We start from the raw sequence: 27,336 nt of genomic DNA on the forward strand, positions 1-27,336 counted from the left end.
AAGCAATAAACTCTTTGACGTCTCTCCTCATTGAAGGCCACCAGTAACTACGAGAGAGAATCTCAAAGGTCTTGTGTTCACCGGCGTGTCCAGAAAAACGAGAGGCATGGAACCACGAAAGGATTTTCCTCCTCAGAGTAGGAGGCACAAGGGTCTTCCCAAATGGTAGCATTTTGGTGGATGAAGCAGCCAGAGAAATACATTTGGGGTCTAGAATAGCATGGTTGGGAACCTCTTCTACATCAGAGGACGTCACAAAAGCTCGAGATAGAGCGTCAGCTTTCTTGTTCTTAGCGGCTGGTTTGAAGGTTATAATTAATTCAAAACGGGAAAAGAAAAGAGACCATCTTGCTTGACGAGGGTTCAAGCATTGAGCAGATTGCAAATATGACAAGTTCTTATGATCCGTGAAGATCGTCACCGGATGGCGAGCTCCTTCCAACAAGTATCTCCATTCCTCTAATGCAGCTTTGATGGCCAGCAACTCCTTGTCCCCGATAGTATAGTTTTTCTCTGCGGGCAGAAGACCCCGAGAGTAGAAGGCACAAGGATGTAATTTTTGTTGCTCCGAGCGTTGGGAGAGAATAGCTCCTAAGCCCACATTAGAGGCATCTACTTCTAGGAAGAAGGGGAGTGTCACATCAGGTTGTCGCAGAATGGGAGCAGACGAGAAGGACTCTTTGAGGATTTGAAAGGCTTGGAGAGCCTCAGATGACCATTGCTTAGTATTAGCCCCTTTCCGAGTTAAGGCCACAATGGGAGATGCAATGGATGAAAAGTCTTGAATGAAGCGTCTATAGTAATTGGCAAAACCTAAAAAACGCTGGATGGCACGAAGAGTAGTTGGCTGAGGCCAATGTAGTACAGCATTTACTTTGTCTGGATCCATCTTCAGGCCAACTCCGGAAACTATATACCCCAAGAATGGAATCTGGGGTAACTCGAATGAACATTTTTCCAATTTACAGAACAACGAGTTTTTCCGTAGTCTGGAGAGGACCTCTGCCACATGTTGGTGATGAGAAGGCAGGTCCTGTGAGAAGATCAATATGTCGTCCAGGTAGACAACGACACATACATATAATAAGTCCCGAAAGATCTCATTGATGAAACCCTGGAAAACCGCGGGGGCATTACACAGCCCGAAGGGCATTACTAAATATTCGTAATGCCCATCTCTGGTGTTAAACGCGGTCTTCCATTCGTCACCGGAACGGATTCTAATTAAATTGTAGGCACCACGAAGATCCAACTTAGTAAATATCCGAGCTCCCTTGATGCGATCAAATAGCTCAGTGATCAGCGGAATGGGATACCGATTCTTGATAGTAATGGCGTTGAGTCCACGAAAATCTATACAAGGGCGTAATGATCCATCCTTCTTTTTGACGAAGAAGAACCCAGCTCCAGCGGGAGAGGTGGAAGGTCGAATGAACCCACGCTGGAGGTTCTCCTGTATGTACTCAGATGTGGCTTGAGTTTCAGGTAACGAGAGAGGATAGACCCGACCCCTGGGAGGAGTCTTGCCAGGTAGAAGGTCGATCGGACAATCCCAAGAACGATGAGGAGGAAGACGTTCAGACTGAGCTTTATCAAACACATCGGCAAATGAAGCATACTGAGGAGGGAGTCCCGGGGAGGAAGATGAGATGGAAGATTGCTGTACTTTAAGAGGAATAACTTGAGAGAGACAACGATGGTGACATTCAGACCCCCAAGACGTAACTTGAGGGGTGCGCCAGTCAATCTGGGGAGAGTGACATTGAAGCCATGGAAGGCCTAAGACAATCGGACTTGTCGTAACTGGAAGAATTAAAAACGAAATTTCTTCATGGTGTAGTACACCAATCTGAAGGGTTACTGGAGACGTACTCTGGGTGATGAGACCATTGATGAGACGTGATCCATCTATAGCCGTCACAGTAATGGGTGTTTTTAAAGTGATCACTGGTAGGGACCATTGATTCACTAGTGATTTAGAAATGAAATTTCCTGCTGCTCCGGAATCAATCAATGCCTGTGACTCAAAGGATTTGGTAGCAAAGGAAATCGTAACATCGAAAGCGCAGACTTTAGATTTCATAGACAATGGAGAGGACTCCAGGGACCCTAACTTCACCTCTCCAGAACTAGTTAGGGCCTGGCATTTCCCGATTTCTTAGGGCAAGAACTGAGCATATGTGTGGAATCAGCACAATAGATACAGAGTCTATTCTTTACTCTTCGTTTCCTCTCTTCTAAAGATAATTTGGAACGTCCTATCTCCATGGGAATCACAGAAGGTGAAACTGGACGAAATTGAGGGTTTAAACGAAGAGGTGCTTTAGCAGAAGTTGTTTTCTCAGATTCTCTTTCACGAAATCTCATGTCTACACGATGGCAAAGAGAGATCAAATCTTCTAGTGACGAAGGAAGCTCTTGGGTAGTCAGTGCATCTTTAATTTTATCGGAGAGCCCCTGCCAGAAGGCGGCAACTAATGCTTCAGTGTTCCACTGAAGTTCAGAGGCTAAGATCCTAAATTGAATGACATACTGTCCTACTGTATGGGAGCCTTGTCGCAAACGAAGAATGCTGGAAGCAGCGGAGGTCACACGACCTGGTTCATCGAACACACTTCGGAACGTGGAAATGAATTTGGCGCTATCTTGTAGAATTGGATCGTTTCTTTCCCACAGAGGGGAGGCCCAAGCCAGGGCTTGTCCAGAAAACAATGAGATAAGATAGGCCACTCTGGAACGATGGGTAGAAAAATTTTGAGGTTGGAGTTCAAAATGGACTGAACATTGGTTAAGGAAACCTCTACAAGTTTTGGGGTCCCCGTCATATTTTGACGGAGTAGGCAGGTGAAGCGTAGGAGCTGTAGACACCTGGGATGGCACTGGGGAAACGGAGGAAAGCACAGGAGCTTCAATACTAGCTGTAACAGTCTGTCCAGATGTTCCTTGGGAGGTTAACGATTGGTAACATTGAAGTAACAGCTGTTGGCGAGCATCCTGTTGCTCCACACGGCTGACCAGATGCTGCAGCATCTCTTTAGCAGTAGGTTCCGTATCTGGGTCTGTCATGGCCTGATCTTACTGTCACGGGCACTAGGAGTCTTTACCCAGGGATCACCAGGTGATGGGCTTACCAGAGCAGTATAGGTGGTAATATGGTACTCTGGTAGCAGGGTGATCACGGAACAGGAAATAGCAGATGATGAGATGCTCAGGAAAGTCTATGACTAGCAGCACTGGCAATATGGAGGTAGTAATACACGAGGAACTGTATGGACAAAGGACACGTGAAGGTAGTCAGTGGTCTGCGGTAGCAAGTTGTACCACTGCTATAGTGAGGAGGAATGTCCAACAGAAACGAGGAGGTGATGAGAGTCAGCGGTCTGCGGATAGCAAGTTGTACCGCTGTCTGAGTGAAGGAATGGAATCCAAGTGGAGGTATCCGGGGAGTCAGTGGTCTGTGACTAGCAAGTTGTACCACTGAATATATATGTGAGGAGGTGCACGGGGAGAGACTGCAACACAATATATACACGGGCACCTTGACTTTGATCCACAGTAATATGCACAATATAAATGTATAAATGACTGAACAACACTGCCAATATAGAAAGTCTCTTGAAGTAATCCGGCATGAGATAACACAGTCAATGATGGCAGTAGAGTCAGCAGATAGTACACTCCAGAGGAGAACCAACACAGTCCAGCAAGGTATGCAATACACAGCACAGTCAATGGGAAGTATGCATACCGTGGTTCAGGAGAAGGCAGTCAGACAGGAGTGCAGAGATACCTGAAGGGCAGGAGGCCAGCAGGATACAAGTCCCTGGATGGGTGAAGCGGGGGTCTAGCAGGTGCAGCGCACAGGTAGGTAGACCAGCAGGGAACACAGGAAGGCGTGGAGAGCGGATCAGCAGTAGATGGATGAGTAGCGCTGAGAAGTAACAGCAGCGGGTCTCTGCGGGAACACGGAGGTAACCAATAGCAACCAGCAGGTGCAGTAACGATGGGACACCGGAGCAGAGTTGAACTGGAACAGATGATCACGGAGAGTAGCGGGTAGCAATAGTGGCAGCAGACTCAAGGAAACACGGTAGAGTTGACAAGGACTGAAGACTGAAGCGCACAGAGGCAGCGGATAGGAATCAGCTAAACAGTCACGATGAAACACAGACGGGTTGCAGGTTGAAGACTGTAGTGCACGGAGGCAGCGGATAGGAATCAGCTAGCAGTCACGATGATGAAACACAGACGAGTTGCAGGTTGAAGACTGTAGTGCACGGAGGCAGCGGATAGGAATCAGCCAAACAGTCACGATGATGAAACACAGACGAGTTGCAGGTTGAAGCCTGTAGTGCACGGAGGCAGCGGATAGGAATCAGCTGGCAGTCACAATCATGAACAGGTGAGTGGATGTGGTTGAAGCCTGTAGTGCACGGAGGCAGCGGATAGGCATCAGCTAACAGTCCCAATGATACATGGTAGAGTTGAAGTGATAGAAGACTGTAGTGCACGGAGGCAGCGGATAGGAATCAGCTCACAGTCACGATGATACAGTAGATGGTAGAAGTGGTATGGGAACCACAGTAGTAGAAGTGGTTTGGAAACCACAGAGGTAGAAGTGGTTTGGAAACCACAGGAATCAGCAGGGCTGAATAAACAAGGAAACACAGGAACACCTTCAGAGACTCATGGGAAATGAGACTCCAAGATCAGGCAACGTGGTGTTGACCACAGGTGCTTAATATAGGGAGGTTGCCTGATCTGCCAATTAAGTTAAAGGAACATACACTGGAGGTATAGAAAGGGCTGCGCATGCGCAGTCCCTCAGGATGGAGGACGGCCACGGTTCCTAAATGTCCGGGAAGAAGCACTCACAGTCCGGTGAGTGACAATTAGTTTACATGCTGATTTTTAGGACAGTTATCATTTTTCAACATCTCAATTTTTTTTAAGTGATGTAAAACCTTTAACTGTCTCGATGTCCTCAGTGGCATTGAGGACTGTCTGAAACAACCTTCGCACTAAATAAATGAAAATCTATTACAGATCAAGAATTACTCAGAGCAGTAAATGAATTACACAGCAGTAATATTACTGACTGTCAGGCTATAAAGTAGCCCGGTAAAGTTAAGATAAATCATGTAGTTATAATATAGTAATTCAATTGGATCAATACATGCAAAAAATACAGATTTATATGGATAGTGTAAAGAAAAATAAAGTTAGACTGTTGCTGTAGCTAAATCTAAATTTGGGTCTACCGTATGTTTGTTAGTTGACTAAAGTTATAAGTTTGTGGCTTTTTCCCAAGTCCCAATATATCTTCATAGCTCCCATGTTGGATTTTGACATGTAATCAAAACGGAAGATGTAAGTTACAATGCGATTGCTGTTTCCATGCTATGCACATTTATACACTCAGAGGGGGGGGGAGGAGCTGTTTGTGCCTACACATGAGTCTTAGTGTGGTGCTGCGTTTGCACTAATTAGGAACTGGGATACTGACAGTGACTCTTTGATGTTCTAGTTAATTTTGTAAGTGTTATTTTATCTATATTTATTCTCTTGTAGTTTTTTATCTATTTATTTATTCATTCATTCAATGATGTATTCCTTTTAAAGAGAGAAAGGGAAGTAGTTGTGTTGGTTGTGGAGATGAAAGCTACAAATGGTATAAGGCTCCATTACATTGCTATATCAATTCTGGATAAATTTAGTTTAGAACTGCTCATCATCATCATCATCATCAACATTTATTTATATAGCGCCAGCAAATTCCGTAGCGCTTTACAATTGGGAACAAACATTAATAAAACAATACTGGGTAATACATACAGACAGAGAGGTAAGAGAACCCTGCTCGCAAGCTTACAATCTATAGGACAATGGGAGTTAGAAACACAAGGGCATGTGCTACATCATATTGCACAATGGACAAGCTAGAACTCAAAGGTAAAAGTATTGAGTGGGCTGTGTGTGTGGCAATGTTGGTCAGAGGGTTGTTGTCTTGCGTTAGCTGTGTAGAGGATGGTAATAGGGTAATCTAGGGAAATTAAGATGGTGGTTGAGGAATATCATAACCTTGTCTGAAGAGGTGGGTTTTCAGTGAACGCTTGAAGGTTTGAAGACTAGAGGAAAGTCTTATTGTGCGTGGGAGGGAAATCCACAAAGTGGGTGCAACCCGGAAAAAATCCTGTAACCGAGAATGGGAGGAAGTGATGAGAGTGGAGCAGAGACGTAGATCTTGTGCAGAACAGAGGTGTCGAGTGGGGAGATATTTCGAGACCAGTGAGGAAATGTATGTCGGTACAATTTTGTTAATGGCCTTGTATGTTAGTAGAAGAATTTTATATTGGATTCGTTGAAATACAGGCAGCCAATGTAGAGACTGACTGAGTGGCTCAGCAGAGGAAAAACGGTTAGTAAGGAAAATCAATCTAGCCGCTGCGTGCAAAATTGATTGTAGGGGTTCAAGTCTGACTTTGGGAAGACCAGCAAGGAGATGATTGCAAAAGTCGATGCGGGAGATGATGAGTGCATGAATTAATGTTTTTGCGGTGTCTTGTGTCAGATATGTGCATATTCTGGAAATGTTCTTTAGGTGTATGTAACATTATTTAGATATAGAGTTGATGTGGGGAAAAAATGACAGTTGTGAATCAAGGATTACACCTAGGCAACGAGCTTGCGGGGTGGGATTTATGGTCATGTTATCAACAGAAATAGAAATGTCAGGCAGAAAGCTTCTGTTTTTGGGTTTTCATTTTTTGAAAGATTGAGTTTGAGTTGGCGAGAAGACATCCAAGATGAAATGGCAGAAAGACAGTCAGTAACGCAAGACAACACAGATGGTGAAAGATCAGGAGAGGATAGATAAGTTTGTGTATCATCCGCATAGAGATGATATTGAAATCCAAAGGAGCTTATTAGTTTTTCAAGAGAAGTGGTGTAGATTGAGAATAGCAGAGGACCTAGGACTAAGCCTTGTGGTACTCCAACTGAAAAAGGAAGCGGAGCAGAGGTGGATCCAGAGAAATTAACACTGAAAGAGCAATTAGATAGGTAGGATGAGAACCAGGATAGGACAGTGCCTTCAAGACCTAGGGATTGTAGCGTTTGTATGAGGAGAGAGTGGTCAACAGTGTCAAATGCAGCAGAGAGATCCAGGAGAATTAGAAGAGAGTAATGGTTGTTGTTTTTTGCTGTGATCAAATCATTGACAACCTTGGTCAGCGCAGTCTCTGTGGAGTGTTGAGAGCGAAAGCCTGACTGAAGAGAATCCAACAGGTTGTTTGTTGTAAGAAAGTGTGTGAGGCGAGTGTAGGCAATTCTCTCGAGAAGCTTGGAGGGGCATGGGAGCTGGGTGATGGGGCGGTAATTTATGAGAGAGTTAGGGTCAGAATTCTGTTTTTTTAAAATGGGAGTAATCACTGCATGCTTGAATAGTGATGGAAAAATACCAGTAGAAAGTAAGAGATTACAGATTTTAGTTAGAGGGGGAATGAGAACAGGAGACAGGGACATATCAATTTGTGAGGGAATGGGATCAAGAGGACAGGAGGTAGAGTAGGAAGATGAGAAGAAAATAGAAACTTCCTCTTCATTTGTGGGATCAAATGAAGAGAGAGTGTCAGAGGGTGCTACAAAGGAATTGAGCCGATTGCCTGTCAAGGGAGATGATACCATTTCAAGCCTGATCTTATCAATTTTGTCCTTGAAATAGGAAGCAAGATCCTGTGCACTGATGTTAGTTGGAGGATTTGGGGCAGGAGGATTCAGAAGAGAGTTAAATGTGTTAAAGAGGCATTTGGGGTTAGAAGCCTGAGCATAGATGAGAGATCGGAAGTATGCTTGTTTAGCAGTGTCCAGAGCATTTCTATAGAAAACTGTTTTGGCGAATGCAGATTTAACTCCTTATTTTGACATCAAAAGTAGAAGACATTCACCAGTATGCACTGTATTCAGTACGTTGCCGACTTGTGAGATCTCCGTTCCGTGAGGGAAGATCTCACTGGCAATTTCTGGGGGCGTGGCCAAGTGGAACACATCATTTGGGGCCACAATTACATGGGAATTGCATCAACAGCCGCACAACCTTCACTTAACTAACAGAACTGGACGGTTCTGTGAGGTTGCCATTTTTTTTCGGGAGTCCTGGAGGACGCCCAGATGTTCGGTAGTCTAAAGTATTTTCTAGTGAAGCAATTGTTGTGAGGACAGCCAGTGACATCTTTATTATTTAGCGGTGAAAAAATGGGGTGATGTTTTTGCGCGTGTCTCCAAAAAAAGCAAAGTATTTGCTAATGCCTTCCTTTAAAATTCAAAGGGCTAGATTTACTAAGCTGCGGGTTTGAAAAAGTGGGGATGTTGCCTATAGCAACCAATCAGATTCTAGCTTTCATTTATTTAGTACCTTCTACAACATGACAGCTAGAATCTGATTGGTTGCTATAGGCAACATCCCCACTTTTTCAAACCCGCAGCTTAGTAAATCTAGCCCAAAGTGTTTAACAACATGGCAAACTGAGTACAGTAACAAGCAACATAGCATCAGATAGCAGCCAAATGGATAGACATTTGTGGTCCTCACTGACTTTCACACCTTCATCATCAACCTCCTCATTATTAGTATGTAATCCTGCATCCAATTTTCTAATTCCAACTGAGTAGCCTAATTCAATCTATGATTCCCAATAGACATCCTTGTACATTACAGCTGCTGGGGGTGATACTTCTATACAGAAGGGGGCCAAAAAGATTAAACATGGTTTTAATTATCTGTGAAACAAATGTTTGCAAGAGGAACCCAGTAGGACAGCCAGCATCCTGTTGCACAGTGGATTACTGAATCCATGACAGCTATATTAGCCCCCAATCGCGTCCAGTTTTTGTAGACAATGGCCAAAAGTTTTGAGAAGCACACAAATATTATTTTTTCACAAAGTCTGCTACCTCAGTTTTTATGATGACAATTTGCAAATACTCCATAATGTCATGAAGAGTGATCAAATGAATTGCAAATAATTTCAAAGTCCCTCTTTGCCATGACAAAGAACTTTATCCCAAAAACATTTCCACTGCATTTCAGCCCTTCCACAAAAGGACCAGCTGACATCAGGTCAGTGATTCTCTCATTATCACAGGTGAGAGTGTTGATGAGGATAAGGCTGGAGATCTCACTGTCATGCTGATTGAGTTATAATAACAGACTGGAAGCTTTAAAAGAAGTGTGGTTCTTGAAATCATTGCTCTTCCTCTGTTAATAATGGTTACTGCAAGAAAAAACGTGCAGTCATCATTGCACAAAAAAGGGCTTCACAGGCAAGGATAGTGCTGCTAGTAATATTGCACCTAAATCAATCAATTATTGGATCATCAAGAACTTCAAGGAGAGGGCTTCAATAGTTGTGAAGAAGGCTTAAGGGCACCAAAAAATGTCCAACAAGCGGCTCCTAAAGTTGATTCAGCTGTAGAATCAAGCCACCACCAGTGTGGAGCTTGCTCGGAAATGACAGCAGGCAGGTGTGAGTGCATATGCACGCACAGTGAAGTGAAGACTTTTAAATGATGGCCTGGTGTCAAGAAGGCTAGAAAAGAAGCAACTTCTCTCAAGGAAAAACATCAGGGACAGACTAATATTCTAAAAAGGTACAGGAATTGGACTTCTGAGACTGGGGTAAAGTCATTTTCTCTGATGAATCTCCTTTTAGATTGTTTGGGACATCTGCAAAAACGCTTGTCCGGAGAAGGAAAGATGAGCGCTACCATCAGACCTGTGTCATGCTAACAGAAAAGCATTCTAAGATCATTCATGTGTGGGGTTGCTTCTCAGCCAAGGGAGTGGGCTCCCTCACAATTTTGCCTAAGAACACAGCCATGAATAAAGAATGGTACCAAAACATCCTCCAAGACCAACTTCTCCCAACCATCCAAGAACAGTTTGGTGACGAACAATGCATTTTCCAGCATAATGGAGAACCTTGCCATAAAGCAAAAGTAATAACTAAGTGGCTCAGGGATCAAAACATCGACATTTTGGGTCCATGGCCAGAAAACTACCCAGAACCTAATCCCATTGAGAAGTTGTAGTCAATCCTCAAGAGGCTGGTGGACAAACAAAAGTCCACAAATTCATACAAACTCCAAGCATTGATTAGTTAAGAATGGGCAGCCATCAGTCAGTATGTGGCCCAGAAGTTGATTAACAGCATGCCAGGTAGAATTGCAGAGCAGTCTGGAACACTTCCGCAGCCCCCCCATTCATTCTTGTCTCAAATCTGGAGACGTGACACCGAGCAGCTTAAGTTTTATTTGAGTGGCCAACTCTTCAGACTAACTTCATTTTGTCTGCTTATCAGTCCATGAAGAAAGTAACTGGATTTTGTTATTTTGGTGATCATTTTCATTGCTTTTAGCGATACAGCCTGACGTAATGACAGAAACAGTAACAGCTGCTTGAGGATACGTTGGTGGACTTTCATCAGGAGATAAAGACATTTTAGTCTGCTGTCCTTCTTTTGTAATTTCTAATTGATTTGAAAACATTATGTAGTATTTGTCACATGTGCACAACCTTCCAGAAAGTCCTGCTTTTTCCCCATTAGATATCTTTTTCAAAGATTGCAAGTTTACATCTCTGTCCTTTTTAATGACAAGAATGATGAAAAGTCTTTAATTTCTTCATTGCCTCTTCTTTAGACATGAAATTGTCATCTGAAACACACATTTCCTCAAAGCTTAAGCACAAGAAAGTTTTATTGATACTATTTTCACAGCTCACAAAATTCTCTTCACTGGGTTCCTTTTCTTTGTTACTGTACACCATATTTTCAAGTGAAGACTCTTTTGTTTCTAAAGACCAGTTTGATACTGGTCAGCTGGTATTAAAACTTCCTGTTCACTTCTTTTTAAGAGCTGTGGGGGCTGTAATCACCACACATGAAGACATTAGTTTCTTTAGAGTGACATTGTTTTGGTGAGATGCACTTATTGGAGTAACTTTGTTTTGAAACACAGTTGATGTCACTGGAATATCAGAATGTTGATCTGTATCTGTAAAAGAAATATCTTGTGCTTCTTTTTCTAAACTATTGTTCTGGGAAGTCTCTTTCCCGGAAGGTTTCATCATTGTTGAACAAACACTTTTAAAGATAATTGTGGCATCATTGATTTTCCCTATTCTTTGTGCCACTTGACAGCTTGCAAATGTATCAACCCCTTATGAAATGGACTTGTCCTGACATTTTTATATAGTTGTTTGGGCTAGAAGAGTTGCATATACTGAAGCAATTAGAATACATATTGTCTTGGTGTTTTCACAGACTTAACATTGCTATTATATTCATACATGTGTATCAGAGAATTTGCAACCTGCTCATCAAATGAGTCATTCCATATTGGTGCTTAATGGTACCTTTTCTAAAACATGACTGTCAATATTTGGGACTGGATCCAAGGCAACTTTCATTGAAGAACTTGTGCTAATTTTCTTAACTTTTCCACACATCACTTTAATAATGACCACTACGTTTGAAACTCTATTTCACCCTGGTTCTCAGGGGAAATAATATAATTCAATGCAATTGCAATACAGCAATAAACTCCCATATCTGGATTACTCACCATATCAGTTGCCATATTTTTGCAGTTAAACCACATTTAGAAATATTTGTGGCAACTTGGTTTGGTACCACTAGAAAACAGAATGTTTTCCTCCAGCTCTCTTCATGTCTTCTCAGTTCTTTCATCACTGTCCTCTGTTCAAAAAGGTTTTGCTCTAAACCCTTATTGATAACAAGTTTAATTTCTAAAAAAAAATCTACAACTACTTCAGCTTGCAGCCCATAGTTTGTCTTTCCTTATTGTGAAATTGGTGAAAGAAGTACATGTTAATTTCTTCCATCTCCTAGAGTTTGAGGGCTGCCATACATGGCTTGTTGCTAATCAGGTTCTGATCTGTGTGAAAAGTTAAAGTAAAAAGATCCATATGAGGAAGTATGTTACAGATAGTGTACCCAATATTTCTATTGTATGCATGTGTCACATAATATCATCGTCATCATCATCATTTATTGATATAGCGCTACTAATTCCGCAGTGCTGTACAGAGCACTCACATCAGTCCCTGCCCCATTGGGGCATACAGTCTAAATTGCGTAGCACACACACACAGACAGACTTGAGTCAATTTGTTAAAAGCCAATTTAAAAAGCACCCGGAGGAAACCCACGCAAACACGGGGAGAACATACAAACTCCTCACAGATAAGGCCATGGTCGGGAATTGAACTCATGACCCCAGTGCTGTAAGGCAGAAGTGCTATCCACTTAGCCACCGTGTTGATATAGGCATATCTTCTTAGGTGGCTATCCATGGGCAAAATACTGTATATAGGCACCTTCAATAAGACCAGTTACAGGTGTCAGGCAACGTTCTCGAGGGTATTTTAAAAAAGCTAAAAATAATAGAATTATATGTATTTAAATCAATTATGTATTAGTATAGGTATTGTATATGTATATTTTTTAATAGGTTTGTACTCCAAGATAATTGATTGCTATGTTGTGACCTTTTGAATCATGTGGCTGTCATGGGAAGAATAAATAGATCCCTGGCACTATACTTGTACCTGCCTTGAGAAAGACCCGCACTTGGGCCGAAAAGCGTTGGTAGTGCAGGTTATGTGCTACAGGTCCACCTGCCAAAAATACTATGGGGTATATTTGCTAAAATGCAGGTTTGAAAAAGTGGAGATGTTGCCTATAGCAATCAATCAGATTCTAGCTTTTATTTATTTAGTGCATTCTACAAAATGATAGCTAGAATCTGATTGTTGCCAAAGGCAACATCTCCCCTTTTTCACACCCGTAGTTTAGTAAATATACCCCTATATCTTTGAAAGGAATTGGCTATCACTCGATCCTGGGAATGAGACAGCATTTCATGTAATGTGCCTGTTATCTTTCAATATCCGGTAGGAGTACCTGCACTCATTTTTTCGCATGTTTTTAAAAAGTATGTAGATGTTTTAATTTTTCCCACCTTCCCCATCCCTACTAACTTGACACACTAAAGGTCACACAAAGCATTTGCATAGAGGCACTTTCTAATCCAGAAAGTAGGTGTGCACCTACTTGCCCACTAGGGCCTGATTCATGTTCAGACGTATGTCCTTATGTGCAGTGTATCTTGCGTGACACCAATGAACGTAATTGCATGCAATTCATGTCCAAACGCAAATGACACTTATGACTTCCTGCTACTTGTGAGGCGGAAAGGGGAAGGAAACAGAGCAGACAAACGTAGGCCATGTACAGTAAAGGTGTTCAGATGCTGATATAGCTGATTCAAGTCCTATGTTTGTCACCCTTGTATATTGCCAACTGTTAGTGATGACTCAGATGGCATAGTCTCTGGTTTAAAATTAGCTATCAGCTATCACAGAAGAACTGTATGCAACTAGATAGAGTAGAATTTTTTATTATATGTACAGTACACATTTAAATCAACTTTATTTATGTAATTAATGTAAAAAAAATTATATATATATATATATATATATATATATATATATATATATTGTGGCAAGAGCACACTTCTGGTGAAACAAACGCAAACAACTTCTTGCTTTTTTTTTGCTTTAATGTCAGGATGGTAAAGTACATGACAACATAAAGATTTCATACAGTTTCTTGTAACGCTAACCACTAAATATACCAGCTCTCTAGACACCGGCCAGCTTTTCTAGCATCGGTCACACTGAACAGTGAAACAAACAGGTTTTTATACCTGACCCTCCCCCCACAGCCCTGGCATGAAGGGCAGGTAACACTCCCACCTTTCTTGTAAAAGGGAGTTCTCATCTACTGTTTGATTACTGTCACTGCAGACAGGACCTGAAGCAGTGGGAAAAGGCATTTTGAAAGCATTTAAGTTAAATTAGACTTTATACCATTATTTTGTCACACATATGTCCTCCACCTGTGTTACTCTGCTTGCATCCTTTCTCTGCAGATTGCCAGCTATATGCCTACCTTTATTTATATCTATCTATCTATATATATATATATATATATATATATATATATATATATATATATACATATATACAATACTGTGCAGAAGTTTTAAGCAGGTGTGAGAAAATGCTGCAAAGTAAAAAGACATTTAAAAATAAAAGTGTTAATAGCTATTTTTAACATTTAACAAAATGCAAAGTGAGTGAACATAAGAGAAATCTGAATCAAATCAATATTTGGTATGAACACCCTTTGCCATATGTAGGTTGAAACACAGTCACTAACTGAAACAGAAACAGAAATAGTTGTGTAGGAGGCTTAAAACTGGGTGGGGAACAGGTAAACGGCTGCAAAACTGAGGTTGTGAAGGTCAGTTTCATGTCACACCATAGAAACACTGACAACAGCAACAAGACACAATGTAGTTATACTGCGTTACCAAGATCTCTCACAGGTAAAGATTTCAAAACAGACTGGGGTTTCAAGATGTGCTGTTCAATATTTTTTTAAGAAGCACAAATAAACAGGAAACACTGAGGACTGTAGACGCAGTGGTCGGCCAAGGAAACTTAATACATCAGATGAAAGACACATCATGCTTACTTCCCTTCGGAATAGTAAGATGTCCAGCTCAGAACTGGCAAAAACCTCTGGCCAAACTTCTCATGGAAGAGTTGCAGCCAAAAGCCATACCAATCGACATGGAAACATGGCCAAGCGACTTAACTATGCACGAAAACATAGGAACTGGGGTGCAGATAAATGGCAGCAGTTGCTCTGGACTGATGAGTCTGAAATATTTGGCTGTAACAGAAGGCAGTTAGGTCGCAGAAGGGCTGGAGAGTGGTACAATAATGAGTGTCTACAGGCAACAGTGAAGTATGGTGGAGGTTCCGTGCAAGTTTGGGGCTGCATTTCAGCAAATGGAGTTGAGGATTTGGTCAGGATTAATGGTGTCCTCAATTATATAAATGTTTATACTGCTAAGAGTAGTTATTTTATGATCAAACTCTTCTGGCCAAAAACAGGTTAAGGTACAGTGCAAAAAGAGAAGGAATAAATGGGAGAACTGCATGCAAAAAAGATAGAGTATAAAAATGCATTATATGTACAGTAAGCATTGAAATCATATTTATGAAATTAATGTAAAAAAAATATATTTGCCAATAAATATTTATGTACATGGTTATACTGTTAAGAGTTGTTATTTTATGATCAAATAAAAGTTTTATGTCTTTTAAGGTGACCTTTTATTGTACTTGCTCATGTGCACATTCTTCAGTCTGTTCTGTGTGTCTATGTATGGCAAGTAAAGTTTAAGCAGAGCATACTTTCACCCAGATTCAAATCAAAACCTATCTTGAGATTCGCTTGGATTTGAATATGGCCGGAGCCAGGGCCGGATTTACCGCTAGGCAACCTAGGCACCTGCCTAGGGCCTAGCGGCTCTCGGGGGGCACAGCTGTGGGGGACAGGAGTAATTTTTAAAAAAATGAAAAAAAAAAAAAAAAAAATCGGCCCCTCCCCCGACTCGCGGCACCCCCCCCCCGCGACTCGGGGGGGGGGGGGGGGTGCCGCGAATCGGGTCCCGGCAGCCTCTTCTCCTCTCAGTGTCTCAGTGATAGAGAGAGGAGGAGAGGCTGCCGGGACCCGACGAGCGATCACGTGACTCTTTCTTTCTTTTCTTTTTTTTTTTCTTTTTTCTTTACATCTGGACTGACGGAGGAGGAGCAGCGCGCAATAGAAAGGTAAGTAAAACACAGAAGTGGTGATGGTGAAGGGGCACAGAAGTGGTGATGGTGAAGGGGCACAGAGGTAGTGAAGGGGCACAGAAGTGGTGATGGTGATTGGCACAGAAGTGGTGATGGTGAAGGGCACAGAGATGGTGATTGGCACAGAAGTGGTGATGGTGATTGGCACAGAAGTGGTGATGGTGATTGGCACAGAAGTGGTGATGGTGAAGGGGCACAGAGGTAGTGAAGGGGCACAGAAGTGGTGATGGTGAAGGGGCACAGAAGTGGTGATGGTGAAGGGGCACAGAGGTAGTGAAGGGGCACAGAAGTGGTGATGGTGATTGGCACAGAAGTGGTGATGGTGAAGGGCACAGAGATGGTGATTGGCACAGAAGTGGTGATGGTGATTGGCACAGAAGTGGTGATGGTGATTGGCACAGAAGTGGTGATGGTGGTTGGCACAGAAGTGGTGATGGTGATTGGCACAGAAGTGGTGAAGGGCACAGAGGTGGTGATGGTGATTGGCACAGAAGTGGTGATGGTGAAGGGCACAGAGGTGGTGATGGTGAAGAGGCACAGAGGTGGTGAAGGGGCACAGAAGTGGTGATGGTGATTGGCACAGAAGTGGTGATGGTGAAGGGCACAGAGGTGGTAATGGGCACAGAGGTGGTGATGGTGATTGGCACATTGGTGGTGGTGGTGATTGGCACAGAGGTGGGGATGGTGATGGGCACAGAGGTGAGGAGGAAAGGGCACATGTGATATTGTGAAGGGGCAAAAGTGACAATGAAGGGGTACAGTGTGATGATAGAGGGACAAAAGTGACAAGCGCACATACTTGGATTTATGCGTATTATTTTTGCAAACAACTTAAGTAAGTATTTCTGCCCTGACTTCAATATTTATTATGTTGTTTTGACCCAACTACTTAAAAAAACGGGACTGCTTGGTAATTATTTAGGGGTGCCTTTTTCTGCAGCAGGGTGGCCTTGCTCTTTTCACATGTTAGGTACGCCCCCAAAGATGCAAGCCACGCCCTCACCTCCTTTGGCTGCGCGGCGGCACATGCTTTCATATCTACGTAACTATAGGGGTATATGGTAGGCTGCAAAAATATAGTGCTATGGATTGTTTCAGGGAGGGGGCCCAAAAACAGTATCCTGCCTAGGGCCCTATGAGGTCTAAATCCGGCTCTGGCCGGAGCTATGCTCAAGTTGCAAACTCTTTTTAACAATGCAACTTTCATGTAAGTGGCGTTCTGGCCCTAGGTGAACAAATAGGGACTCTGTGCATTTCAGCATATTGTTCAGTCAGTAAAGTTGTCTTAGAGACACAGTTTCTGTTTTTTGTTTGTCAAATAACACCAATCCAGCCTCATTATAAGGCTTTAGTGCTGTCAGGTTTTATGGCCCCAGCAAATCAGTTGGTTGAGGGGGAGGTAGCAGGGCTTTTCAATAGCTTATAGCATGATGGAGTGAATAAACAGTGTTATTTCTGCTTTTGTGGTTATTTTCTTGTTGATGACTTGTGAGGTTCAAAAGGAGCTGAAATTACTTCTAGTGACCCACAAGTAATTCAACAGTCCTAAAGGACAGGCAGAGGGAGGCATGTTGAAGAGACAGAGGAAGGAATATACTCTACTGGACTTTCATGAAGAAAGTGTCAACTTTGCTGATGATTACTACTAAGCTGTTTGAAGCACTCCTGATGCATCCAGGGGACATCAGTTGTGTAGAGCTATACTGTTTGATATGTCTTTGAAGTTTTATGTGGCCTTTGTATTCTGCGAACGTTGAATGAGGAGAGCAAGCAGTACCAGCATTATAGGGGGAAACAGATGATGTTTCTTAGCTACTGTCATGTTATTAACTTAAACCACAAAACATATCCCTTATTTTTGTCATCAATGTGTAAAATATTATTATTATTATTATTATTATTATTATTATTATTTACAAGACGCTGACATATTTGATATAAGTGTAGCATGCCATGTCATTTTGTAGAGATTTGCTATATATTTGTACTAAGTAGTGTAAAACATCTTATTGAGTATGTTCTGTTTTTCATTTCTTATTTTATTCATCTATATTTATACTAATAATCATTTATATTGTGTTTGTTAGACCATATGTTAACATGCAAAAGCATAGGGTTAGTATTATATGATACTGCTGGGGCTGCACAGTGGCTTAGTGGTTAGCACTTCTCCCTCACAGCACTGGGTCATGAGTTCAATTCCCGATCATGGTCTTATCTGTGTGGAGTTTGTATGCTCTCCCTCTGCTTGTGTGGGCTTCCTCCGGGTGCTCCGGTTTCCTCCCACAATGCAAAAAACATACTGGTAGGTAATTGATACTTATATTTGTTATATATCTTTTATTGTTTGGCTAGTATCAGTTTCTGTTAACTGTAATATGATTACTAATTATGTTAAGCGCTATACTGTCCGATTGTAAGGACCAATTGTATTTTTATTCATGTTTATGATTGGCTCCAATGGAAACTAAAACCGGATGTTATGTAATAGTGAACTGATATTTTAAAATATTGTTGTTCCTTTGGAGATCGAAACCGGAAGTGACGTTGCACTAGGAAACTGGAAATCACGTCGCGCTGTGAAACCAGAAGTGCCGTCGCAATGTGAAAACGTAAGTGGGGGTGCATTTCACAGTGCGTTCCACCGACGGAGAAATGACTTCCTGTTTGAGATTCTGTATGTTACTGTTAAGTTATGTCATTTGTATTATCGTTTTTATTAATGGAAGTGTCCAGGCCATTTGATATTTCCCTTCTGAGTCTTTAAAAGCTCCTTTTAGTTGATTTATTCTATTTTGAATAACTTACAGGTGACTGGTCCCTGTTAGTATTTATAGGCTCTCCATGCACCTTGACAAAGACTCAGCAGAGTCGAAACATGTTGGGGCAGGAGAGCTAAATACCAACTTTTTGTAATGTTTGCACAAGATACACCCTAGCATTTTACCATCTTTGCTGTGGGGAATTTCCAGTGACTTGGACTCATTTCAGTACCCATGTGAATATATCCTTACACACTGCTATTAACCGCACAATTTCTGAGTTCTTATATGATGTCATGCCCATGAAACATTGAAGTTACCTGAAGGAGTTCAAAGATCTGTTTTCAAGGCACGCACCCTACTTCTGTCTTGTGAGTAGCTAGACATTGGGGGTCAGAGAGATAAATCTAATTTATTGGATATTAATCCTTACTTGTTGTTCTGTTTTGTTTTTTTGTTTTTTTTTAAACAAATAGACTGTACATTGCCATATTTTTACAGTAGTATACTATGGTGTACTTTCTTTTCTATGTGAATTTTCCAACTGAGTGACTCCTCAATTGAAGAGGCACTGAGACCAGACAGCTAAGAAAAATAGCAAGTAAAAACATAAGTATTCAATTTTAGGAGATACTATTTGCACTTAAAATGGCCTCATATTTCTATTTTACATTTCTGTGTTTTGGTAAATTGGTGTATGTTTATGTTTGAGATGTATTGGGCTGCATTTAGAAGGTGAAGTTCTGTTGAAATTTAGATATTTTCTTTTACACTGGTAGGTTAACTGGCTAATATAAAACAAAAAATCACCCATTGTGTGTGTGTTAGGGAATTTAGACTGAAAGCTCTATTGGGGCAGGGACTGATGTGAGTGCATTCTCTGTATAGCGCTGTGGAATTAGTGGCGCTATATAAGTAAATAATTTATGATGATGCTTTAACACTAGTGCACTGTACTGAAGCTGCTCCAGATCCTATGAAATCATCTGGGTTTCTGCCTTAGAAAGGACACCTATGTCACCGTGCACAGAAGTCATGAAAAGTCCAAAACATAGATGAGCTAAATTGCATCAAATTTTATGAAAATATTTAAAAATATTCAGCATAGAAGAAATTTTGAAGACTTCACTTCAATCGCTAACCTAAAATGACTCACAGTTATTTTTTATATTGGAGTCAGGTTTCATCCAGCTCTCTGTAGCTGATAACTGTGGCTTTTGGTCAACAGTGGCTACCCCTTGCCGTAGGATTTATAGATATGGACCGCTTTTGCTATAAACACTATAGCAGTGGCAACATCCTGGTAGCAGATAAAAAGGATAAGTATTAAAAATAATAGTATTGAGGAAAGTCTCATTAAAGTCCAGAGAATTTATTATCAGCTGTGAATCACCATTAAGTGATATATTAAATCATAATTGACATTAGTGAGCCACTAAGTCCTTAATTTAAATAACCTTTAATTTATCCAATATAATTAGTATGTTTTTTGAACATGCTAGAGAAAAAGAATAATTGTTTCTTTGCTTTTCTTGGATGCTCACTTTTAATGACCACCTCACTGGTAGCTAAGCCGGAAATCATAAGCACATTAAATGCAGGCTGCATTAGTAATTGTATAAATGATATTCTATGTAAATTCATTACAAAGATATCTAATCCCACAGCCTGGCAATTGTACCTAGTGCAATATCGCCTTGCACACAATAGTTTAAGACACCACAAATAACTATTAAATAGCTGCATTTAAATGTACATTGGCTATCTGATTTCTGCTAACTAGAATTTTCAGCAAACACATAAAATTATGAAAATAGAAATGTGCAATAAAAAGAAAAAGACATAGGTTTATTAACTCTGAACTAATGGATGGATTAAGCAATCTGTGTGTTGCATATTGCTAGGAGAATGGTATCATTTGTAGGTGGGACCGTAGCTAAAACCCTCTTGATGGGCCTATTTTTGTGTGAATTAACACATTTTTAAGCGTAGGTGCATAGATTTTTGGGGTCAAAATAGCAGCGTCAGTTTCTCTCATCTTCTTTTGGGGGAAGGTGGGTTGGGGCATGTCTTGCTTAAAGTAGGCTGTGAATGATTGCACCCTACAGCAAAAACAAGATTTTGCTTTTTCAGTACTTGATTATTTAAACGAGATTCAAGGGTTGGAGATGTTGAGATGCTGTTTTTTTACATGTAGAGACAGCTTTGCCTGACAATATATACTATAATAAGATTAGTTGGTTTGCCAACCCAAAACACTATTTTCTAATCACAGGTCTGTCCAGGCTCTTAGAATTTTTAAACTGGGTACAATGTCATTTGTTGTCTTGCAATGATCTACCATGGGGATTTATGACAAAATGACCCAAATATGTACTAATGAACAAGATACAAATTGTAATGCCACTTTTAAAGTAGGGTTCTTACTGTTACAATTCTCTTGTGAAGTTCAATTTAATATACTGTTATTCCTTTTAGAACCACAGACATTATAGAAAATTATGCTTTATATGATTATCCATATAGGATATTAATAATATGTTCAATTATTTTTTAATTTGCTATAATAAATTTGCTATAATAAAGGTTATTTCTTGATAGTTATGATATGCTTTAAATATGCTCTCTACCTACAAATATCTCCTGATGGTAAATAGTGCCATTAGTTGTAATATATTGGTTGTCTCTCCATTGGGACTCCATTGTTACTTATATGGCCTCTCCTTACAGATCATGATATGCCAAATCACTGATCCAGATCAAGAGGGATTTAAAAGTTGCTCCTGTTATTTGGCAGCTATACATCAAGCACAATTATCTGCAGCTGAAGCCATTGCTAAAATAAGCCACTTTAAATAAACAATAAGTACAAACAAATGCTAATTTTACTTAAAAAATAAATACAAATGAACTTTCCTCTTACCAGAATGGGGGAGTTCTCTTCTCTGGAACAACCCTTTTGTTTACACATTTGGATCACGATTAACATGTCCCCAAATGAGGATTTGATTTGCATAGCAGACTACAGTAGAACGTAATACCATTCTTGCCTGCATTCAGGTAAGCAAGGCATTATGTAATGCTGCTTCAGACCACCAATGCAATTATGTATATTTATAATGCTCTACATATTTATACAGTCTTACATTCAGACAAACCGGATCTATCCGTGGGAGTGGACATGAATGGATTTGTAGATTTCTGTAACCTGCTGCTTTGGATGAAGGGTTAGCTGTAACCTCACCTGTGACAATCCACCAATAAACAACATATCTACACACACAACAGTAACAACAGTGGTGCTACCAACAGGGCCAAGTCACACATGTTAAACAGTTCTATGTGACCTTTTACAGATCTATATCAAAATTTGCTCATCATGTTACAGAGATTTATATTTTAGAAAGGATAAAGCATTTAAAAATATATTAACCAAAGAGCTATAATGCATAAAAAAGAATATCTTATAATATGTAAAGTACCAACACTAGATAATCCTTTTAAGACTTTAAAAATAATTAGAAGTGTCCAATATATTCAAGGACAATAAAAGTGAAATTCAGTAGTCAATGAGGCATAGTTCAAACAAATTACACAAGAAGGATTCATTATTCCTCACAGCTTGTGAGGCAACAAAATTCCCAAGGGTTGTAAATGTATGCATAATTCGAAATATATAGCACTAACATTCTACAAACTATTTGACAAAATCACAATATAGATCATCACATCTAAGTACTATTTTAAAAAGTATCTAATTAATATGCTATCAGTAGGGCTTCCAAAAATAATGGTGGGCCTAGGTACAATCTTTAACAAGGAGAGCACACAGTAGTAATGAAACTGGAACTTTTTGAATGTTTATATCTTCATTTTCTCTTCTGTGTATTGGGCTAGGGTAATGGATTAGGGGTTAATCAAATAAGAGACTTTGCATTCATCCTTTTCATTTAGATATTGTAACACTTGATGTTTCTTGTTTAGTATATATAGAGGAGAATTCAATTCACGGCAATGTGCCACCGGACATCATGGTGACATACAGCTGCACTCATTTATAGATACAATGTTACCCAGAACAGCTCTGATTTTCCTGTGCACCTATATGGGGTGCAAGGGAAAATCGGTGGTGAATTTGCACTAATGAATAGATTGAGCACAAATTGGGCATATCATCATACCTATAACCTACTAAAAAATGCTGGTGGAGATGATAGACAGTGGAATAATGACTAGGCTTTTAAAGACATAAAGGAAGGCCGTTCCGGTGGAGATTCTGGAGGGCAGAGTCTTCACAACAATGTAATGTTGTGCAATAGTCAAGGTCAGTAGTTAACAGCAAATAAGCAATAGTCAAGTAATAAGTTTGTATCCAGTAAATATATGTAATGTAATTAGGGTAGCATTATCAGGCTGGAATGGATAAAGAAATTTCATTGAGAAGGTCAAAACCTCACACACTGTCATCCAGATGATTTAAGTGCCCTAATAAAGTGCAATATTCTTCTTTATCAAGGTCTCTAACAAGGTCCAATTTTAATGTAAAGATCTGTAGAAAGCACATAAATAAACAAGTCAGGAATAATAAATGTAACCTGATGACACAGGTACTAGTTGAAATGCATGTTATAATCCAAAACGCATATTTAATAGAAAATTACAATCTTGACAGATCAAAAAGGTTGAGCATACCTTATTAAAAGACCTTTCAGTATGAGGAATGAGCTCTTTAAAATATTACTAGTTTGTTATATTGGATACTTGATATCTTAAATGTACATCATCAAGACTAATACGCATGACTTTCTGGATAAACAAATCGTCTGTTCTATAAATATCATAGCTAGTTACTTTTTATTGTACTTTACCCATGAGTAGGGAAAGCATACCATAATTTTACACTTTGCACATATTCTTATAATCCACTCAGTATGTCTTTCTAAATAAGTAATTTAGGGAACTTGCCTTTTGATCAAAAAATATTGCAGAAGATTGCGAAAACTGAGGCATGTTACACTGAAGTTTTATAACACTCTAGTGTTAAGGAACAGAGTATTTAAAGCTGTCCCCAAAAGGGAGGCAAATTTCACCCAACCTTGCCCTGTATCTTAGTGTATCGTCTCCAAAAAGACAACAAAAGCATTTTGCATATTCAAGTTTAATGAGGTTCGGACTTTATTTTGGAAGCCGTATATGAGGATATACATCTCATAAGACTTCATTATTTGTAACACTTTGCAAAACGTATTGTATTGGTAAGCCGAATAACTGAATGTATTTATTTTGCATACAGAACTATATCCATTTATACATATTTCTGAGAATTTAAAATACTTTGTTTTCCTTAACCCACAACATATCTTATTTTTTATTGGACTGGTTTGTTTTCTAGCATTTATGCCAAACAGTTTAATTCTATAAACTTATTAATGCCAAAATATTTATGCACCACTACTTTGCTGATTTGGGACTTTTCCCTGTCTTATTGTTTGTTGTTTACTGGAACATACACATTTATTGCATTAATTTCATAAACTGTTGGCTTGCTATTATCATAAAGTATCCCTAGGAGATTTGTACTCTGAAAATAATTGTAAGGTATATTCTACAGTAAGGTTTTGGAGACTGAGTATTTTCACTTAGTTTTCCTACTAACTGTAAATACCATCTATTGACATACTTGATTCAGAATTTCCCTATTAAAATACATACCTATATCTTTGTTGAAAGCACAGTATCATTAATTTTCCCAAACCATCTGTTGATTACATCATTTGTATTATACCCATTGACTTGTTAAGCACTAAGAAAGAATATCTCCCTGACAACTGTACTGCAAGAGTACTCCCAGAGGTGATTTTCACATGTTTTGTTCAAAGCGCACTTGACAAGGTTATGTACTCCTTATGCTCATGGGTCATAAAATCAGCTACTTCATTTTCATATAAATGGCACTGATATAATTTTATTGAATTAATTCTCTCCCGCAAGGTATCTGTGAATCTGCAAGTTAGAAGACCTCACACAAAATACAACATTGATAATGAAATACACAGAGAAGGTATTATAGACAACCTGCATTTTGCTTTTTTTGTAAATATATAGGGCCTGATTCACTAAGGAAAGGTAAGCAAAATTAAATAAGTAAGGCAAAACCATGTTGCATTGGAGGGGAGGTAAATTTAAAATGTGATGGCAGATTTATATTTGGGGTAGGGCATGTACTAGATCAACTTTAAATTTCTGTGTACAAGTAAACTATCAAGTATTTGTGTGCTACAGGAAAAAACAGACAGTATTTTCCTTATGTGCAAAATAATAAACTCATTTGCACCCCTTGCATTGCAACTTGGTTTTGTCCAGAGAACTTGAGTAAGAAAACTTACTCAATATCTTGCTTAACTTTCCTCAATAAATCAGGCCTATAGTTATTGAGTTTTAGCACAGTAAGATACAGAAGAGATAAGAGGGGAGTAGAAGAAGTGGACACAGCTTTGTGGCAGACAGAGCAATTATAATAGTAACCTCCCAGTGGGTTGATGCATTTAAAATGAGTGGCTGTAAAAGCATAATAAAGTCAGCAGAATTCTATTAATTAGTAACTGTCCATGGTAGTAGAGAGCAATATATTTATTGCAAGGATGTAGGGTGTAATGATTGTCTCGTGAAGAGAGGCCTGGGGTGATGGATATATGTGTTAGCCTGGTTTAGCACTGGCCAAACAGAGTCGCGGAGTCTAACGAGCCCCTCAATCATCCTCAAGAACCGCAGTAAGGCCCCTGATCAGCCACTAGGCATAACACAGCAGAGAGAAAGGGAAATTCAAAAGCATATCAGCTAGCTGAGGACTGGTACACTGGCGGTATCGATGTACAAAATCAGTATGTAGAAGGAAAGTCCAATAACAGGCTGAGATCTGGTACACAGGCAATAGTGCAGTACAAAATCAGGATCAGAAATTCCTTCTTGGATAGTGCTTCAAAGCTGCAATGTCAGAGTGAGCTTTATATACTCTGCAGGTTTAAAAATGCTGCCTCCCAGCCTCAATCATGTGACCGCCCGAAGCAGGAAGTGCTGACCTCTACACAGAGGCAGAGGAAATTAGCAGCACAGGAGTGTGGAGCAGGTAGGTTTTGTGACACAGGGGTGGGGGGGTATGTTAGTAAGGGAAAGCAAGGCAGTGGAGGGGGGTCATTAGGAGATCCAAGCCAAAACAACTTGAGCCAGAATTAATTTCCAGAAAAATATCAGAGCAACAGATAAGATGGCAGAGGAGAGGAAGGCAGCAAGAAGAAAAGGTGGGTCAAGAACAGGAGAGGGTCCCAAACTCAGAACGGAATTCACAGAATGTGAGCATAAACTCTGCCAGATCCTTCCCTAAGAGCTGGTTCAAGAGATAAATGTCAATGACCTGATCAACCACCATCCCAAGAAGACAGTGAGAAACACATATAACACACATAAAAATATGTTAAAAAGAAACGTAATAATTATTACATATAGAACACACACACATATATATACTGTATGTTCTTGTTTTTTGTGTATCTACAGGTTTGTCAAACACTCAATCCAGAGATGCAACATCCAGAACACAAGTGTCCACTACTGAGAATGCTGGTGATATTACTTAGAAAAAAAGGAAATGAGTTTATTTATTTATTTAATTTTTATTTTTTAACTAATATACAGCATTGTTTATACTTACCTTTATTTTGCCTACAGAAACATCAATGCAAGCTGCCCCTACATAGCTGCCCTCTGAAGTGGAGGAACCTGATGAGAAAGGAGGGGTCATTAATCACTTTAAGCTTATATGATGTCACCTCTCAAACATCTGCACAAGAGCAAGCACCCACAATACAGCAGCCATCACAGCAGCACATTGTTTGTCAGCACCAGCCAAACCCAGCCATTTTCTATTGGTGTCTTTTAGGTGAAGCAAAAGGAGTACATGGACATTCAATCCTGTCAAATAGGCCAAATAATTATATGATCTCCCCTATCCTGGCTTCTTGAGACTCTGGGGTAACCTTATTTGAAAGAGTTTGAAAGAGTGATATGGTTCCTTAGTAGGTAATTTGTGGTTATCCCATATGATCATGAGACAATAACACTGTACATTACAGAACACATTAAGGAGCCCAGAATGGGTGAGGGGTTTTGCAATGCCCAAATCTTCCCCACCCTGACTCCAAAAAAATAAAGGGACCAATCATTTGAAAAATGTCCTCGGTTTTAAATTACGTGCCAACCCTAGTAATTAGTCTCTGGTTAACATGAGACAATAACACCCTACACTAAAGAAAGTATTAGGAAGTCCAGAGATTGGGGAATTTGATGCAGTAGGTTGTCTATTTTTCAAAATGGGCTACCCATATTATTCTACACATTTTATTCAAAACAGTGCAACCTAGCAAAAAAATGCATTTTCAAGTTTAGATCTTACTATGAAAACCTACGTGTAAAATCCTGACTTTTGCTGTTTTGGAAAGGTGGATTGATGCCAAAGCAAGAACCAGAATTTCTTGGTGATGTCTAGAAAAAATACACAATTTGCTTTTAGTTCATTTTCATACAACTTCAATAAAAAAAATAAACTAATAGTATACAAGGTATAATTTGTGTGGGCACTGCATAAAAAAAGTTCTGATATTGATTTTGGAATGTGATCAGCCAAAAAAGTACCAAAATAGCCTCAGCACAGGGTTGAGAAAATAAACAGTGGCAAAGGGTTTAAATGTGGTAAACAAGGTGACATGGTGGCACAATTGGTAATATTGC

The sequence above is a fragment of the Mixophyes fleayi genome, chromosome 6, assembly GCF_038048845.1.
Source record: "Mixophyes fleayi isolate aMixFle1 chromosome 6, aMixFle1.hap1, whole genome shotgun sequence".
NCBI classification, from domain to species: domain Eukaryota; kingdom Metazoa; phylum Chordata; class Amphibia; order Anura; family Limnodynastidae; genus Mixophyes; species Mixophyes fleayi.